The sequence below is a fragment of the Euprymna scolopes genome, chromosome 14 (genome assembly GCF_053919585.1).
Source record: "Euprymna scolopes isolate OS-2025 chromosome 14, ASM5391958v1, whole genome shotgun sequence".
In the NCBI taxonomy this organism is placed as follows: domain Eukaryota; kingdom Metazoa; phylum Mollusca; class Cephalopoda; order Sepiida; family Sepiolidae; genus Euprymna; species Euprymna scolopes.
In genome coordinates this window covers 23,426,735-23,441,934 of record NC_136495.1, presented here as the reverse complement: position 1 = coordinate 23,441,934, position 15,200 = coordinate 23,426,735, and the positions used below count along the sequence as shown (strand labels likewise).

Below are 15,200 nucleotides of genomic sequence, written 5' to 3'. Positions count from 1 at the left end.
AGCCTTAGATATATCTAGAGCTACCACTTTGCCCTCCCTGGCTTTGTCCAGTGAGTGGTATATAGGTTCAGAGATTACAGTGAGGATGTCTGCTGTGGAACAGGCTTGTCTAAATCCATATTGTTGGTCAGTCAGAAGTTTAGCATCTGTAAGGTGATGGACTAGAGCATGATTAAATATTTTGGAAAAAAGTGGGAGGAGGCTAATGGGGCGATAATTTAATGGGCCCGTTCTTTCTCCAGAATTCTTGAATACTGGTACCACAGAAGCAGTTTTCCAACAGCCTGGAAAGCAAGATTCATTAAGGCATTTGTTGTATAGTTTGGAGAGAACGGGAGCTACTTCAGCTGAGCATTTTTTTAATAGCACAGATGGGATGAGATCGGGTCCACATGCCTTTGAAGTGTCAAGGTTTTTTATGATAACATGCACCTGAGCAGAAGTGATTTTCAGATCATCTAGCATGGCGTCTGTCCACATAGGAAAGTCAGGTAGAGAGTGATTGAAAGGGTCCAGTGTGGAGTTTGAGGCAAACCAATTGGCAAGCATATTAGCCTTGTCGGTTGCTGAGTAAACAACCTCGTGATTGTTGGTTAGTGGAGGAATTGTTGATTGCCCATTATTTACTACACTGTTGTAGATTTTCCAGAAGTCACGAATTTCTTTCTTAACGTTATTTCTAGCTTCTATATACTTCTGTCTGTTTGAACTGTCGGTTAAGTCTGCAGTATGCATGCTGCCTTTGGGCAATGGCAGTTGTGCAAGTCAAAGTAAACCATTAAGGAGAGTGGGGCTTGCTATAAAATTTCCGCCTGGGGGTATGTGCTTCTATTGCAGTTTTGAACCATTCAGTGGTCTCATTTGTGCACTGTTCAGCAGGAAGAAAAAAAATATTTTCCCATGGGACATCTCTGATAAGATCTCTGATGGCTTCCCAGTCAGCCTTTTTATAATATCTCGTTGTTTTGAGCACTGGCTCTTCAGTTTTGGCTCTAGAGTTTAGGGCGATTTCAACAATTATCACTGCATGATCAGTGTTCCCAAGTGGGCTGTCGGCATTCGTTATACAATCATCAGGAGCTGTGGTCAAAAACAGATCTAGAAGTGATGCGTATTGTTCTTGCTGGTCAGGGAAACGGGTTGGAAACGTAACCATTTCTGATAGGGAGTGAGATATAGAGAAGCAATGTGCTGTGCTACCCGCTGCGTCTGTGTAATTAGAGAATCTAAGCCAGTTTTTGTGGTGGACATTAAAGTCCCCAAATACATGTATTTGTGTGCTAGTGTCGAGGGACAGTGCTGTGTCTATGCTGTCAGAGACTTTGTTTATTATGGTGCAGTCCTGGGTCAAGGGAGAGTGGTAGAGAAAATAAAAGTAGCTAATGTTGTGTTGTACGTTAAGTCTAAAGCACATAAAGGCTTGATCGTCCGATTCTAGGTTTGTTTCTCTAGTTAAGGGAAGGGTATTACGAATGTAAACTCCAAGTCCGTGCATATGTCTGTCAGAGTCCTTACAACAGAATCGGAGATATCCAGTCATGTTAAAGTAGTTAGAGGGGATGGAGGAGTGTAGGTTAGTCTCACTTAGTGCTAAGATATCCGGGGTATTTGGTAGGAGAAATGCTTCAACATCAGCTAAGTTAGTTCTAAGCCCACGGATATTCGTGAATGCAAGCCTCAAGGAAGGAGGCAAATTGGATTTGTTTGACCTTAAGCCTGGTTTAAGCTTATTTTTAGATTGTACTGTCATCATATTTTTTAAAGAGTTTCAGTTTAGGTAAAGGGGAGCTGAACAGGAGGTTATGCAGAGTATCACACATGCAACACAAGTAGACCATCAGCTGACCTTTCTTCAACTAGGATTGTTGCCTCAGGAAAGTCCACAGGGATGAGTGCAGGGTCCCTTTCCATGCGCGACATGGCACTACAAATAACCCGATATTATACAACTGTTGATGGAGAAGCCGCTCTAAGCACTACCAAAGAGTTAGGGCACCTGTACTACCAGTCGGAAACAGCAGCCAGGAACGGTCAATCCGGTACCCTCAACCCATCAGAAGAAGGTCAACCCAATCTAATTGCACAGGCATATGTGGTACTCAAGCACTCCCAAGTGCCCAGTTTTGATGAGTGGGATATGTCGGGAGTTGGGAAAATGGCGTTCATTGCCATAGACAAGAAACAAGATCTACCACTGTGTTTCTGTTGAATCACTGTGATATCGTCTCTGTGCCTGACTAATAGGCAAAGAAGGAGTATGGAAGCCAGGCGATAGACAGAGCCTATCTACTCCTTAAGCAGTTTAGGTTTGCAAACCAGTAATTTGTTTGAGTCACCAGCTCTAGGAGGGTTGTCATCCAAGACTGAAGAGGCCTCCCTCCCCTTTGGTTTAGTTGCAAAGTTTTCCTTCTTCTAGACGGATGATCTGGGAAGATCTACTGGGTCCGTCAGCACTGAGAGGGTTTGCTCTGTGCCTGGGTCCTAATCCAGGTATTTCTGCGACCCCGTGTGGTTAGTTAGTGCTACTGGGTTAGTTTGTAGAGGTTATATATCTGCTGAATAGTTAATGTGCCCAATCTCTGTATATTTTAGATGTCAGGAGGGTTAAGATGTAAGTGCAATACAGTACGGATATAACTTTTCTGCATAAAATATTAAAATAATTTGGAGGTGGGGGTCAAATGCCTTATAAAAGGCTAGAATGACTTTGAAATTGATCCTTTTGCATTAAATTTACATGCAAAACTGATCTAAATTTGGTTTTAAGGTGTTGAGATGTATCCATCTAAAAAATATTATTCGTAGATTCCATGAACAAAGCTTCTTTCTTAGAAGTGCATGCCTGTGGAACTCTGTTCCATTTGCATGTTTCCCACCTGACTACAACTTAGATGTCTTCAAGTCCAACATAAACAAGTTCCTTATGAACGGCCCCCTTAAATAAGACACTTTATCAGATCTGCGTTACTAGCGATTATGATATTATCCCATTGATTACTATACATGCAATAACCCTTATCCCCCGAGTGGCCTCCAGGGCTTGATAAGTGGTGATTTCCTTGTAAAAAAAAAAAAATACAACATTGAATGTTCACATCAAGTAATGAATGGCACGCGAACTGAAGCCACACTTGATGATTTGAAAGTCACCTCACCTTCTCATGTCCATGATATCATAAAAATTTTGACATCTCCAAGGTGTGTGGGTCTGATCTCATCCCTGCTATACTGATTAAGAAATGCTCAGCTGAGCTAGCCCCAGTACTTTCCAAACTCTACAACAGCTGCCTTGACGAATCTTGCTTCTCATATAGCTGGAAAAGAGTCTCTGTGGTACCAGTGTACAAGAATTTTGATGAAAGGACTGACTCGCTCAATTATTGCCCTATAAGTCTTCTGCCTCTCTTTGCTAAAATCATCGAGACATTAAATCAAGCATTAGTCCAGCACCTTGCAAAAACTAATCTCTCTGACCGACAGTACGGATTTAGGCAATGTTGTTCTACTGCAGATATTTTAATTATAGTGAATAATAGGATTGAATAAGGAGCATTAAATATTGAGGTAAAATGTAACTGTAGCATATCTAATGAATGTCCATGGGAAGGCAATTGTTTCATTCCTGAAATTGTATGCAAACGTGAAGTTAAGGTTAATAATTTAAAAGCTATACGTAATTACATTATACTTAATTAATTACATAACCAGTATGAGGTGAAGATGAACTACAATTATTTAAATAAACATTTTAATTTATAGTTTTTCTTAAAAAATAGCAGATAAAAGAGAAAAGGAATAACAAATATATGTAAGTAAAAATTTATATGAAACTAATGCAAATTGAAAAATGAATATAATAGAAATGAATGGACATATAAATAGAGACTAAAATCTGAAAGTTGTAGTTTAAGAATTGGGGAGTAAATAAATAAATAAATCAGAGAGAAAAAATAATTATAAAATAGAAAGAACATTAAATGAATATAAAAATAGAAAATTGTAAAAATATCATCGGAAAATAAGAAATACGAAAGTGGGATATTTACTCAATTCAAAGGGAATCAAAAAATTAAAAAAAAAGAAATAAAATAAAGTGAGGATGAACGAGGTGAGTCCAAACTGCTTGTTCTCTTAAAATAGGAATTACGAATATATTCATAGATATATGACAAATGTATTTTGGTGTCTGAAGAGTAGCTATTTTTGGAATATTTTTCAATAATATTATGTTTAAATGGTTAAATTTGTCCAAATGGTTATGAAAAAATTGTAACACACAAGGAAATATACCATATGATGTTCTTATTTTATATTTTATTGTCTTGATTTTTGCAAATATATCTATCTATATATATATATATATAGATAGATATATATGTATAAAGCTGAATGTGTGTGTGCGTGTGTGTGTGTGTGTGTGCGTGTGTGTGTGTGTGGTCACGAATAGGCTCCTATATGGTTGACTATTTTAAAAAACTGATTGCATATAATGATAGAAGATGTATCGAGACACAGGAATGGGTATGGCAGAACGGTGGTTCATTAAAATTGTGGGGTCTGCGTTCGCACCTGGTCCACAAAGTATGGAAATAAAAAATTTAAAAATAAAGAAAACGTTTACAAGTGTTTTTGATATAAATGTATGGTATTATTACCATACATTAACATGGGTACTAATTAGAGGTCACCATTTCGGTAGGCTCCCACTTCGGGGCGCCTCCGATAACAGGGAGAATTGGAGCACTGAAATAGAAAGAAATACTGGTAAAAGAAGACATTGTCTTCTTATAAAAATGAGGATGTGTAACGCGACTTTGTTATGAATTCATGAGGTTTTATATATCCAATATATATATGTGTGTTTTCCCGAAACTCGGGTTACAAAGAAAGACAGTGCATTTTGTAAAGTCTGTATTAATGTTCAATGCTCCTCTTGGCGACCTAACGGGAGCTGAGGAGTGAGGCATGTATTCTGTCTCTAGTCGCCGTGGAAGTAAGGACGTTTCCTTCACTCGAATGTCCCACGTAAACCGTTCTCGCTTTTCATTGGCTGGAACCTCTGATGACGTATAAAAAGAAAGGAAGGAAAAGAGAAAAGAGTAGGGAGAAAGAGAGAACTAAGGTGAGAATACAGCCTAGTCTCGTAGTAGTAGCAGCTCGATACAGATGTACATAAGGATACTTTGATAAGTATGTTTTAACTTAAATAGGGATGGTATAATAAAATTGTGGGGTCTGCGTTCGCGCCTGGCCTCCATAGAATGGAAATAGGCACAAACATTAATAAAGACTTTTCAGATATATCTGCGTAAGTATACTTTGATAATTATGTTTCAGTTTGAAGAAATATGGTATAATAAAATTATGGGGTGTTCGTCGCACCTTCCCCAATTTTGCTCAAAATGATAGTCCTTTTGTGAATAAAAAATGGTTTCTTGTTCTGTCTTGCATAATGTGGCTGAGGAGAACTAGATTAACTTTTTGCTCATGAAGTGCGTGATTTTTTGGTCAGTGCGTGACTGCGTGCGTGATATTTATATTTAGTAAAATGATTCTCCTCTTTAAATTTAAATTATTTATTTATTTGTTTATTTTCAGAGTATTTTTTTAATGTTGACTTGTAATCGTAGAAAAATAAATAAATATAAGTTTTATTTCAATTGTTGGTTGCTTGGCTTAAAATTAAACCGAAAAATAATCTCTACCTGTGAGACGCGGTTTCGTTTCGTTGGAGGAAGTTTTGCGTTTTTTTTTTTTGTTTTGTTTTTTGTAATCAACCTCATTTCATGAAATTGATATAAAGGAATTAACTGTATTTGATCGCCTTTTTCTTGTTTACATTAAGGAAACAAAACAAACCCACTAAAATCCTGGTTTTAACATGAAATAAGAAAGGTAGGATATTTTATTTACTTTATTGTTTTAATATAAATAATTCGATGATTTCTGATTTTATCACATTGAATTTTAAGCGGCCAATTTTCTTCGACTTATTTCCACACTCCATTTTTTCTTCTGTCTGTCTGATTTGTTTATTTGGATTTTTATTATTATTAATAATAATTTAAATCCAGAGATTAAAAAAAAAAAAAAAATCAATCCACAATTTTGGATTAACGTATTGTCATATTGGCTTGAATTTGTGGTTAACAAATGTCAACATTAACATTATAAGACTCACCCTCCCTGTCTCTTTCAGAATGATTTCCGTTTCAATACTTTTAAAAGATAACCTATTTTACCTGCTTTTTTTTTTTTTAAATTTTGTTTATATATCTATATTATTAAGAGATTTTGTATCTGTCTGAATCCGAACTCACACTATAACTTTTATTATGACGTATTGTATTGTAAAACAAACCCGCAATTCCTATTACTCATGGCGATTTGGTATCTGTTTAAAGTAAAAACTACGTTGTTTATTTATCTTTGAGAATGGGGTCGATTTATTGCTAATCGCTTGAGGCGCCCTATCGGGAATACCGATGGGGCTACTCGGGCATTTTTTTTTTTTTATAGCTTAGAGTGCGTTCATATTTTTGCGCTTACTTCTCCAAGCCACACCTGGCAAAAAGGTAAATAATTTGGACATTAGTGCAGTTTAGCATATTAATTGTTTTCATTTAAGAAGAGTTCTGTAGAATTAACAAACCCCCTTTCTAAATTTGCTTGAGAATGCTAAACTGTTCAAGTGCCATAGTTGATACCAACTATTTGCCCAGGAAAGAGTAGTGTAGTACTGTAGTAGTGGCTCTGTTGTAATGATACAATCCTCCGTTAGGCGTTAGTGTAGTGTCTACCATTGTCACGAGACCATACTTCAAACAAGACGTTCTTAGCTTTCGGGTCAAGATCAAAGTGTAGTAATCCTGTAGTTGCCGCAGCTTGTTTTTAAATGATTTCATTTAATGCAAATATCGTTTGTTCGTTTGTTTTAGCATCGTAAACTATGATATGAAAACAAAAACAATTCTATTAATAATCGCGTAAAGACTAAATTTTCTATTAATGTTATCAATTTTGTTACATTAAAAAAAAAAAAAAATCGTCGCAGCTTTCTTTTTGGTATTATTATACAAACACCGTGACAGCGTTAGGGTTAGGGTTAGGTTTAGGGTTAATTCGCTGTCACGGTGTTTGTATAGTTTTACCTTCTTTTTTTGGTACTAGTGAGTGGTGCACTGCACTAGTACCAAAAAAAGAAAGCTGCGACGATTTTTTTTTTAGTAGTGCAAGTGCACTTATTGATTCGTGCTAAATAATAATGTTATTATTTAAAAAGCCATTCTTAACATGGGGAGGGAAGGGTATTTTGTACCTATTCTGTACTTTAACCTGGTTTGTATTACTGTACACATAGATTCGAAAAAGTTGTAAAAAAAACAAATATATAACAAATAAATATTATCAAAGGCAAGATAAGTTACTTTCCTACCAAACTGGATACATTTTTTGTGTTTTTATTCAATGTAACATGTTTATTCAGCTCGAAAAACATACAGTGTTTACCGATGTATTGGAAAATTCAAAATGGCGCCCGACACTCTCTTTAACATGGAAAGTTTGGGAAAAGGTGTTATAAATAATAAACTAGACAAAATACTATTAAAAAAACACCAAATATATGTCAACTTATGTCACGGTAACATATATTGAGCGAATTTCTAACAGTATTTTGTCTAGTTTATTATTTATAACATCTTTTCCTGAACTTACGGTGTTAAAGAGAGAGTCGGGCGCCATCTTGAATTTTCCAATACATCGGTAAACACTGTATGCTTTTCGAGCTGAATAAACATGTTACATTGAATAAAAACACGGAAAATATATCCAGTTAGGTAGAAAAGTAACTTATCTTGCCTTTGATAACATTTATTTGCTATATATTTGTTTTTTGACAACTTTTTCGAATCTATGTGTACAGTAATACAAACCCATCGTTCTCCACTTTAATTTTTTAATTATTCTCAGAACGATTGCTTCTGGAAAGGGAAAGAATAAATTAACCTAAAATTAACATTTATTACTTCCAGAAACATGGTAAAACGGACATATAAAGAGTGGGGAAAATTACTGACAGTGATTTCAGTTAGATGGGTGTTTTTCGTGAAAGATTTGCGGGGGTGGACCAGAGATTGGAGCTCAGACGAGCACTTCCCATGGAAATAACGATAAAACAAAGACAGGCTCGCAACGTCCCTTCTGTGGGAGAGAGGTTGCAAGGAAGAGAAAAGGGCATCCCCCATAGGCAATGAAGTCTATTTTGTACTCTGTCAAGTCAGGATAGGCTGTTTTTAGCAGCTCCTGCCCAGATATGGCAGCAGTATTCCATCCTTAGACGTACTTGGCTTTTATATAGATAGAGAATTGCATCCGTAGTGAGATATCTTCTGGAGCGGTAGAAGGATCCCACCATTTTCCCAGTGTCCCTGGCAACAGATTTGATGTACGTGTTCCATTTCAGATCAGGAGTAAAGATCAGTCCCAGAAGCTTGTCAAAACCTGGAGCCTCCCCAAGACAAGAGCCATCCGTTTCAATTGATGCCAGATGGGGATCAGAGCATTGATGATGTAAAAATAGAAGCTTGGTTTTAGATGCATTAAAAGTAACCAGCCACCTCTTCCCCCATTGTATCACGCGCTCAAGATCAGAGGAGAGAGAATCAAAGAGAACTTTGTCATTTACGGCCTTTGATGTGTTGCCATAAATGGTCGGGTCATCAGCATAGATGTCAACGAATGATGTAAGTATGTGTTTTGGGAGATCATTGATGTAGATCAGGAAGAGAGTTGGGCTCAGAATGGAGCCTTGAGGGATATCAGCATTAATACTGTGGGCTTCTGATTTCTGCCCATCAACCACTATTCTTATGAACCTATCAGAGTTTAATTAAAGTTTTCTGATATGTTTTTTTATTCAATTGTAAGGTTAAAGTACAGAATAGGTATATAACACCCTCCCCATGTTAAGAATGGCTTTTTAAATAATGTTATTATTTCAGCACGGATCAATATGTGCACTAGTACCAAAACAACAATACTTACTTGTCATGTCGAAAATATTAATATATCAAAAATTACAAAAATTCATCAAGTAGAACAACTGCTATCGTCTTTTCAGTCAAAAAAAAAAGTCTATCGCTCTTGGCCACAAATGCCGGAAGCCATTAAAGTAGCGAAAAGGGATATAAGTAACTCTTTCTGTATTCGCAATCTTCAAGGTGTTCACATCCAGGGAAAATGTAATTTTCCGTAAAAATTACCTTCAACTATGAATAATTTTCTACTCGATGAATTTTCGTAAATTTTGGATATATTACTATTTTCCACATGAGAAGTGAGTACTGTTGTTTTTGCTTAAAACGGCATATTCAAAAAAAAAAAAAAAAAGAAGTCCATCTGTCGACTCTATCTTAACAAGCACCAATCATTCCACCAATCACATCAATCCTTATCTTTGAGTCTTTTTCGACCTTGATAAGTGACGACTATCAATAAATTGAGATATTTTCCGACAATAAAAGCAAGACCTTATAAAAAGCAAAATTGCTTTTTTCTTCAAAAATATCTATTAATATAAAGTTAGTTATGTGTATATGTTTATATATTTTCATGTCTGGGATTCACTTATGAAAAACTAATTAACCGATCATTACGAATTTGGGAATTAGGTGTAACAACGGTGAGCAATATGGAATTGGACTATATTTAGTTTAAATTCAGCTACCTCCAATTCTTGTGAAATTTTAAGACATCAATTAATATTTCCCAATTTAGTTTCTGTGGTTATTTAAATGGGTTTTAAGGCCCATCATATGGACACAATCTCCTACTCGAAAATCCAAATATTTCAGATTTGCATTAAATTTGTATCCGTATTCATTATTGTTTTTACATTTTTGACATTTTTCTAAATACAAAATCATGTAATGGATTTGGATCAAAATTGAAATAAGTATTCTATACATAAGGTTTAGTAGCATTATATATTGATTTTAATCTGTACAAAGACACATAAAAGTGGTGTAAAACTGTTCTGTCGTGGGACGAGTAGTCTTCACGTGTGTGTTATTTCATGTATCCACATATAAGGAGTAATTTGTATTGAGTTTCTGTAATTTTTTCTTCAACGGTGCTCAATACATGAGTAGAGCTAGGCAGTATATACATGATTTAACTACTTGATGGAGTAATGATATATGAATGAATAACAAAAAGTTTTCATTTAGATAGCTCAATAGTTCAATACTAGAGCTAGGCATCTCCAAAAGTCACCACAGAATTACCCCGCCCCCATATGTAAAACGATGTAGCTTTATTATAAATTAATATTATCAATATAACTTTTGTGCCATTTAAAAAGAAGGGCAAAATAAACTAATAAAAATATTTAAAAAATTTTTCATCGTTCGAAAATAATAAAATTGCGAGACGAAAATCGTGTTTACATAATTGGTGCTTTAAAATAACGTTCCCATGTAGTAAGCTAGGTACGGGCAAAAATGGGCAGGCAAAAATAGAGGGACCTAGTTTTGAAAGCCGATTTATCATAATTTTTTTGTAGGTTTCCGACTACTTTTTGATTGCATTTGAAAGATTAGAGACTAAAGTTAATTTCCTAAAGGAAAAAATATTTGTACACATGAAAAAAAAGTTATGAAAATGTTTTCATGGCGAGCTAACAAATTCAGCTAAATTTTGAAGTTAAATAAATTCATTGTAAAAATCCTTTAAAAGATAAATATTAGTTTTTTCTCGGTCTATTTCAAAGATAATTAGTAAAGTAAAGTCCGAAGATATTGAATTAAATAAAAAAAAACACCTTGTTTATACAAAATACAGCTTAATTAGCCCTCAAGAAATTCATTTTTCTTCGAGTTATATAGAATTCATTAATACGACCTCTAGGGTTTTTTTTCGTAATGTTCTTGTAAAAAAATTTTTTTTTATCGTTACAAATTACGATGCTTTATTTATATAAAAAAAGCAAAAATAAATACTTGCGTTTTTATTTACTACTGAAAACCATAACTTTAGTAAAGTTTTTTTTTGTTTAAACAAAATTATGTATTTCCACTCAGATTTAAATAAAAATAATGTGTTCATTATATTCCGCAATCATTATTTGATAAATACTGAAAATTTCATTTAAATCTGATTTTCAATTAATTTTTAAGTAAAGGGAGGGGTCAAAATGTTTATACATTTTGAGCATCGGCATTCATTTTGCCCGTACCTATAGTAAGCGTTCCGAACATGAAAACATACCTGTGTTTAATAAATCTAGCAAAAATGAAATAGCTGACCCACTAAATTATCGCCCCATGAGCCTCCTCCCGCTTTTCGCCAAAATATTTGAGTCCTTAGTTAATCAAGCCCTAGTTCAGCACCTAACAGCTACTAACCTCCTTACTGACAAACAATATGGATTCAGGCAAGACCGTTCAACAGCAAATATTTTAACTGTAGTCTCTGAACGTATATACCATTCACTGGACAAAACAGAGGAGGGTGGAGCGGTAACCCTTGATATATCTAAGGCTTTTGACAGGGTATGGCACGATGGACTTCTAAGGAAAATTAGATCATATGGTATCACTGGAAGAATGTAATTAAATCCTTAAGTAAGAGTTGTCCTCGACGGTCGTACATCTAAACAATGACATAAATGCGGGAGTACCTCAGGAGTCTATCCTTCGACCTTTATTATTCCTGATATTCATAAATGACCTCCCTGATAAAATTGTTTCGGATGAATTGTTTGCCGATGACACCACTCTCTATAACAGATATGAGGGGAAAACAAATGAACACATATCTAAGGAAATGGCAGAAACACTAGAGGATGACCTCCAATCTGTAGTGGAATGGGGACAAAAATGGAGGGTCACATTCAATGCTGCCAAGACTAAGCTTGTTTCCTTCAATAACTACAAGAAACCCTCTCTACCACCAATAGCAATGGCCAAGAACACATTGCCTGAAAGTACTTCTTTTAAACTCCTCGGCCTAACGTTTACAGGGAATATGAACTGGAATAGATACATTGAGAGCATTACCAAGGCTGCTGCAAAGAAGATGGGCTCTCTCTACCGTGTTAGAAAATTACTTATGCCTGAAAGTATCCTGTACCTCTATAAGGCCACCATTCACCCATGTATGGAGTACTGTTGTCACATTTGGGCTGGTGCATCTGCTGCTTATCTCTCGCTCCTGGACAGGGTTCAAAAGAGAGTTGCCAACCTGATAGGTTCTGAACTGTCATCTAGGCTTCAGCCTCTGTCCCATCGACAAGATGTTGCATCCCTCTGCCTGTTCTACAAATACTTTAATGGAGAATGCTCTGACGAACTGCAAACACTTCTACCTCCTCGACGTAACTACCCCCAACAAACCCGATTACTCCAATAGTTTCTTCCCTAGAACTGCAAGTCTTTGAAACTCCCTTCCGGGATTCTGCTTTCCGAACTGTACTGATATGCCGAAGTTCAAGTGTAATGTGAACAAACATCTTCCTACATAATGCCCCCACAAATTATGTCCCTGATAGTAGCCCCCTACTTCAAAGTCGCACTTTGCCTTGTTTGGGGTGAAAAATGAATTTAAAAAAAAAAAAAATCAATTAATGGTGAGATTTTCGTGAAATTGTCGATACATCCATTTTAGAATGAAATCTATATATATAAAAACGAAAATGTATGTATGTGTGTATGTTTGGATGTCTGCTAAAAACTTTCGACAGACGCGACGAAAATTCACAAACTCTGTATCACATCGAAGCCTCATCCTTTGCTCGAAAAATATCGAAAAATTGGCCCAAAACATTAACTTTTTCCCCCCGAAATCAACAATTTTCGACAGAGGAGGGGTCAACAAAAACGGTCCTCTTGTGACAATGACTGATTCTATGCATGCGTTAGATGACGTCGTGACCTGATTTACTTTAAATAGTTGAAAAACCGAACAAATTTCATGTACGTCGCGTTAGCTCAGTTGGTTAAGGCCTTGGTTCATTATCTAAACGTTTTGGGTTCGAATCGTGGTGTGAGATGTTTATTTTTTTGTTTTTTTTCGAATTTTTAAATTTAAATATTGAACCAGTGTTATTTAAGCCATTTTTCACGTGACGCTCGTTTTTCTGCTTTTCGTTTTTTTTTTGTTTTTTTTACTTCGCTTATTCTTAGCGACACCCAAAAACACCCATGTTCGAAACGGGCTTATTTAAGCCATTTTTCATGTGTTTGTTTTTCTGTTTTCATTGTTCTTTGCCTTACGTTAGTTTTTTTTGTGTTTTTTTTTTTTTATTGTTTGATCGCCGCGTAGCGGGGAAAACAGAAACTGGCTTCCGCAACTTGACGTTGTCGTACCTGCTAATTTCGGTTTATAAATGTCAACTTAACACACTTATCAATTCATCTGTTCCCGTGATCGAGATGGTTAGGTCGCAGGCTTTTTTTTTTCCATTTCCTTTCCACCTCCGCGTCAAACGTTCGGGGTTCAAGCCTACCTTTATACTAAAACTATTTTTTTTCTTTTACACCGCTAAACAACCAGCCAACGTTTTTTTTTTTTTTTTTTGACAGGGTTGTTTTAATCTAATCCCCTCCCACCCTACCCCCACCAGCACACACCTCCAAACACCCGGGCAACACCGGGTACCCCCGCTAGTTACATATAAAATGCAGTTTCCATAAAATATATGAGGTATAAATATTTTTTTAGTGCATGTCCCCCTATCTATATTTTATCGAAATTTGAACAAAATATATTTAAATCTATCGAAATTTCTATTTCTTATGAAACATAAGAGTTCAAATAAGTAAAAAATATTGTTTTTTAAAAATTTAAATAAACGTACTGAACAAAAACTTACCTTGAAGTTGCAATTAGAAAAATGATATAAATTTAATATTATGTTTTTTGGTACTCTTGCATAATTTGACACGAATTCTTGTGAATTCCCGTCAAGCATGGATTGGGGATCAGTGTCAGCCGAGCGTTGTTCAAATGTTGAAACGCTTACTCAATTTTTTATTTTATTTATTTAATTTTTTTTGTTATGTTTTTAGTAATTTTTAAGGTGGAGGGTGACTTTTTATTTTCTGATTAGCTACTTATTCATTATTTATTTATTTTTTTTAATTGAATTTTGGGGAGTTTGATTAGCCAATGAAAAAGCGCTATCTAAATGGAAGCAGACGACATTCGAATTGGAAGAAAACAACTAAACCAAAAAAAAAAAAAAGCTGATAAATATATTTTCAAACTCGCCAAAGAGAAAAATGACAGGCAAGAAAATAAATCTATACATGTTAGGAAAAAAAAAATGAAAACATCGATGTAGACAATCTCATATTGTCAGGAGAAAAATTGCTGTCCCCCAAAAATGAGGTGCAACAATTGTAAATACAAATGTTTACTTAAAAAAAGATTGTGTGTAAAGGATGGTTTCTCCTGGAGATGTACAAATGGACAGTGCCACCAAAAGAACTTAATGGAACAAGTCTTGAAAATAAAAAAAAAATTTAAAAAAATATGGTTACAAAAAAGAAAAGAAAACAAAAAAAACTTTTACTTGCACCTAACAATTCTACGGTTAAAAAATCTTTTCTTGAAGAAAAAAAAACAAACTTTCTGTTACAAAAAAAAAAAAAATTGAAATACTAAAATGAAATAAACATATTTTCATTTGTCAAGGTAGTTTTTTTTCGTTATTTTTTATTCCGGTTTGTTTTGTTTTTTTCATTAGTCTGCGTCTGTTACGACGCTCGGCTGGACACCAATAATTGCCAGTCTCGCTCGATCCATGCTTGACGGGAATTTATGAGATTTCGGGTCAAATTATGCAAGAGTACCTGTTTTTTTTTTTAACTAGCGTTTTTTCTAATTAATATATACTATAATCAGTTGACTTTCCAAGAAAAAGAAACGTCCTAAAAAATTAATTTTTAAAAGATTAAAACGATTAAAATTCCATTATTTCAAAATGTTCAGTTACAACATAGATATTTTAATTGATTGTGGTTTTTTTTAATATTAAGTTTTAATATAAACATGACTCTTGTCAGCTATTTTATTGCTAAATTAAAACCGATTTAAAAATATTATTGCACAAATATTAAACATTTTATAGACGGCTCTCATATTTGTTTGTCTTTTTACCAAACAAAAGTATGGAAGCTGGTAGTTAACCAAGTGAA

General features: G+C 34.9%; 1 protein-coding gene across 6 annotated transcripts in view; it reads left to right on the top strand.

The window, feature by feature from the left end:
* The first annotated feature begins 5,084 nt into the window (after positions 1-5,084).
* Positions 5,085-15,200, top strand: part of LOC145292910 (uncharacterized) — a 69,570-nt gene continuing 59,454 nt past the window's right edge. The window contains exons 1-2 of one of the 6 annotated variants that reach the window (XM_080139055.1): positions 5,090-5,308; positions 8,465-8,744. The gene's annotated coding sequence lies outside the window, so the exon portion shown is untranslated. Of the gene's footprint in view, positions 5,309-5,684; positions 5,896-8,464; positions 8,745-15,200 lie in introns of those variants that run through there. The other 5 variants (XM_080139054.1, XM_080139052.1, XM_080139057.1 and 2 more) reach the window with 5 other exon arrangements.